Source organism: Oncorhynchus nerka, linkage group LG10 (genome assembly GCF_034236695.1).
Source record: "Oncorhynchus nerka isolate Pitt River linkage group LG10, Oner_Uvic_2.0, whole genome shotgun sequence".
Lineage (NCBI taxonomy): Eukaryota > Metazoa > Chordata > Actinopteri > Salmoniformes > Salmonidae > Oncorhynchus > Oncorhynchus nerka.
In genome coordinates this window covers 29893127-29897755 of record NC_088405.1, presented here as the reverse complement: position 1 = coordinate 29897755, position 4629 = coordinate 29893127, and the positions used below count along the sequence as shown (strand labels likewise).

The window sequence follows — 4629 nt, the reverse complement described above, 5'->3', positions numbered from 1 at the left end:
GAGCTGGAACCAGAGACAAGGCACATACAAGGCTAGAGCTTGAGCTGTACACAGTGACATGGGAAGGGGCAAAGGCAGGTGACAGGAGATGTGTAGGAAGACATGGGCTAGGGGAACAGGCAGGGGCAGGGACAGGGACAGGGTTCCAGCCAGACAGGGACATGTCCACATTGGTTGGGGTGCGGCGAGGAACGTGCCAAGGTCTGGCAGGAGGAAGGGATCTAGTTTATAGAAGCTGTTGTTTCTTTATAAGAGGAAGGTCATTTGCATTTTTCTGGACCGTTTTTTTTTTGTCTGGGTTTTGTGCTGGGTTGGCGGGAGGTTGCGGTTATAGGGTGTTGCCCTGGGGGGGCTTGTTTTTTGGGGTGCAACGATTGGTATGCAGTGGGGGTTGGTTCCTGGCAGCTACCACATTGCACTCCACATCCTCCCATCGCATCCCCCCCTCTAAGATTTATGCATGTTGGTCAGCTGAGGTTCCAGACTCAGACAGAGAGAAAATCCTGCAGTCCTTTCACATGCAAAACAGGGGTCGGGGTTTGGACAACCCTGTTCCCCTCCCGTCACTCAGTCAGGATCCCACGACTGACACCAACGTGCTCCCTCGTTAGTCAAGTGTGCTATTATAATAATCAACTACTCTACCACTGTACCGCCATCTGTAATCAACTAAATCAAGAACCCTTTATGAGTGCCCAGGAGTGAGAGTGAGAGAGAGAGAGAGAGAGAGAGAGAGAGAGAGAGAAGAGAGAGAGAGAAGGGTCAGAAGTGGGAAATGCTGATTGGAAATATTTTTGGTAGGGAGGTCTTCTGTAGGTTTTATGTGAGAGGTCTTATGCGTCTTAATAAATATTATAGGCCAAGATCACGAGGGCAACAGTAACTTCCTCTCCAGGCTATTGTGCACAGCGCGTCTGAGAACGAGATTAGGGCTACAGTTACACTTACATTCTACCACACCCCCCAACAATATGCGGACAGCCCTAACACTTACTTACTTTTACTTACGAAGCAGTACTATGTCATTTTCCCAGGCTAATTATTTGAAGGCACTTACTGTAAATCCTTCTGGATAAGAGTTCTGCGATGTGACTGAAATAAAAATGCAAAGACAACTTTGAATGCAGAATCATAACTCCGCGATCAAAAAAGACCACTAAATCCTGGTGTGTGCGTGCTTGCAAGCGTGTGCATCACTGCCAAGATTAGATTCTTGGATTGCACATCACTTAAAGAAAGCTTTATCGTAAACCCAGTTTAATCTGGTCTACTGATTACATAAATAAGTCATAACCAGCCATATGAACTTGCATCATGTCAGTATAAATCCAAAATATCCTTTAACTGTATAGAGTGGACTAGGGCTAGATTTTTAGATTGTTAATCCAGATATTTTCATAGAAAAATGTTAGTTCCTGCCAAGCAAACTGATTGGTCAATTTGCTTCCAACTGTGCTTATAACCACAGTATGGCTGTAACATCACGTTCACTTGCACTTTCATTCCCTCTTGGCAAAGAGATTCAAGCACCAAGTGAATTCTTGTTAAAAACAAAATGTTGAAAGAAACAGAAACAAAGTGTTATTCATGTAAAGTTCGCAATCAGACTTAATAATCATCAAGTCTGACTCAACTAGCTGTACTTCAGCACACCCGGTTCTTATAGGGCCTCTTAGCCAATAAAAGACATGGCAGGATTTTTTAAAACATAAGAAATATGAATATGCCGACAGGCCCCGTAAAATTTATACGATTTGGCCTCCCTCTGAAATGATTTTAAGGAGATGATAATAGATATAAATCTATCATTTTGAGGAACTCTGTCCTTCGCGTTTCTTATATTGACAGCCATTTTGAGAGTTTGATGCCTGTCTATAAGATTGCAGCTTTTATGAATTATAGCCTTTGCTTGCATTGGAGGCAAACGCGAAGGACATTTGGGTTGACGTCTTCCGTCTCAAGAGAATGTGTGTGTGTGTGTGTGTGTGTGTGTGTGTTACATGTGTGCCTGTGTGCTCACTAGAAAAATATTACAGTTTACTACAGAATACTACAGTAATTATGTAGTAAACTGTAGTATACTGTACACACTGTAGTATCCCTCAATCATGTGTAGTACTTACTATAGAATGCTGTGGTATACTCTAGAACACTATAGTAAATGCCTCAGTATTATCCAGGTGAAAACACTGTAGAAAAACACTACATCTGCAAAAACACAAACGTTTTATAGTGTCCTGAGACCCGAAGAAAAGGTTTGGGTTATTATTTAAATTATTTCAAAAGTGTTTGATGTGAAAAAAACATGTTACCAAGAAAAATATGTGAAAAAATATATATAGTTATTTCTATTTTAGTAAGTGCAGAATTATCCTCTGTGGAGGCAGTAAAGAAAGTAGAGGAGAATGGGTTAATGGGGAGGGATCTTGAAGGGATCCCTGTGAGTATTACATCTGTGCCAGCACACAGGGATAGGCCAACATGCTTCGGTAAGGTTGGCTTCTTAGCATTCATAGAGAGAGAGAGGTTATCAACTGTACTGCAGAAATAGAACATAAACTCACAGCAAATAGATGTTGTGGTGGCAGCTGCAGAGATATACTTAGGTGTTTGAGATTTGAATTCAGACGAGTTCCAGGGTGTGTTGAGTGCTGGTGTCTCGTCCTTCCAGACCGATGGCATGGTGTAGGAGCAGATAAGGTCAAAGTAGTGGAAAGGGGTAGTGTGTTTTTAATGAGTGAAGGGTTAGTTGGAAGGCTGTTTTTTAATTTGTTTATTGTATTTTTATATTACAAATTGTAATGGATCTATACTATAGTTCCGTTGGTGCCGGTAATGCAACATATTGGATGCCAACAGCATTAAACCCTATCGGAGAAGAAGAAGTTAGTTAACTGTAAATACTCATGTGCAAAAACACTGCAGTGAGTACTATAGTATCTATACCATAGTATACTATAGTATTTTGTCATGTGGGTCTGTTGGGAGAAGCAGATCGGCGGGAGATTGAATTTGATTGTGGCCTTGTTAAGAGTAACTTCTCATGAGTGTCCTTGGGGAGAGTAATGTTGCTATCTACCTTCATAGATTCTTACTTCCCAGAAGTCTTCATTCCTCCACCACTTTAAACTAGATTATGATCCAAAACACAGATGTGGATTGGATATTGGTCTGTAACTAGAGCATGCAGTTTTCCCTGGGCAACCACATGAAAAACGACTATAGTTTACTATGGTATAAATACCGTTTTTGCTGACATTACTGTAGTATACTGTAGTATTTACTGTAGTGTTTCTGCCTTATTAACTTTGACATGGAAGTGGGGGCTTTCTCCTGGAGGAAACCTACTGGAGAAATACCAAAAGAGCACATTTTCCATAACCTATAATTAGGTAAGACTGGTGTCTAAACGAATAGGTTCAGTGCTTATAACCTATATGGCAGTGTTTCTCAGCCCTGGTCCTCCAGGACCCTCAACAGTACACATTTTATTGCAGCCCTGGACAAACACACCTCATTCAACTCATTGAGGGCTTGATGATTAGTTGACAAGTTGAATCAGGTGTGCTTGTCCAGGGTTACAATAAAAATGTGTTGGGAAACACTGCTATATGGAATACAATATATGGTACATACTTGGCATGTAGATTTCTCACTCATTGGTGGCACACATAGGGATATGGGGGGGTTGAGGAATATTAAAATGAAATATATATTGTGTAGTAGCGTATTCTACTGTTTACTACAGTTTACTACAGTGTACTACAGAATTCTATAGTAAGTCCTGTAGTATTCTATAGTAAACTATAGTATTTTTTCATGTGGGTATGAGGGTGTTTACCATGGCTTATAAAATAAAATGATCTTATTCTTGAAATTATATCCAGCTGTCCAACATGCTACATCAGATTTTTTCACACATTCATTGTGTGAATTCCTCTTCAAGAAGCATCTTTATTGTACCCCTTTCTTGGGCTTTTCTTTCTCTCACTCCCTTCACACCCTGGCGGTGCCTACAGTGTCCCCAGAGTCTACAGTGTCCCCAGAGTCTACAGTGTCCCCAGAGTCTACAGTGTCCCCAGAGTCTCACAGACACTGAATCACAAGTAAACAAAATACTAATTACCACAGAACAGAACTATCAATCTCCACACATGGAATACTACTCCCTTAGTACTACATATTATTGCATATCCCTTAGTCCTACATATAATCCTCAAAATATGCCCTTCTACCATGTCAGGATTATTTTGGTTAATGATGAATAATGCATGAATATCCCCCTCCCACTGGCTTCTAATGCCGTCTCTTATTGGCGTTGGCACAGCGCCACTCACGCCTCTGTCTGTCTGGGGTCCAACACTCACAGACTCAAACCCCCACCCCCCAATCAAAGCTGATTTCCCTACCAAAAGTGAATCAGCCAAAACCATGACTAAAACAATTGCATTACTAAAACTGCTTTTATGGAAACAAGACATTTGAGGGTATCAAATTTGAGAATAAAGCACATGTTGACTATTGTCATACGTTCTTAGTAGTGTCCTGTCAACTTTTTGTGAAATTTTGGTGTTTGCACCTTACTCTTTCTGTTTTTCTGTTACACCGTCCACAAGCAGAGGAGAGCAA

General features: G+C 41.0%; 1 non-coding gene across 1 annotated transcript; it reads right to left on the bottom strand.

Moving 5' to 3' along the window:
• Positions 1–3321: 3321 nt before the first annotated feature.
• On the bottom strand, positions 3322–3374 carry LOC115136534 (U7 small nuclear RNA). The gene has a single exon (XR_003864644.1). It is a non-coding gene; the product is annotated as a U7 small nuclear RNA (small nuclear RNA).
• Between the last annotated feature and the right edge of the window lie 1255 nt (positions 3375–4629).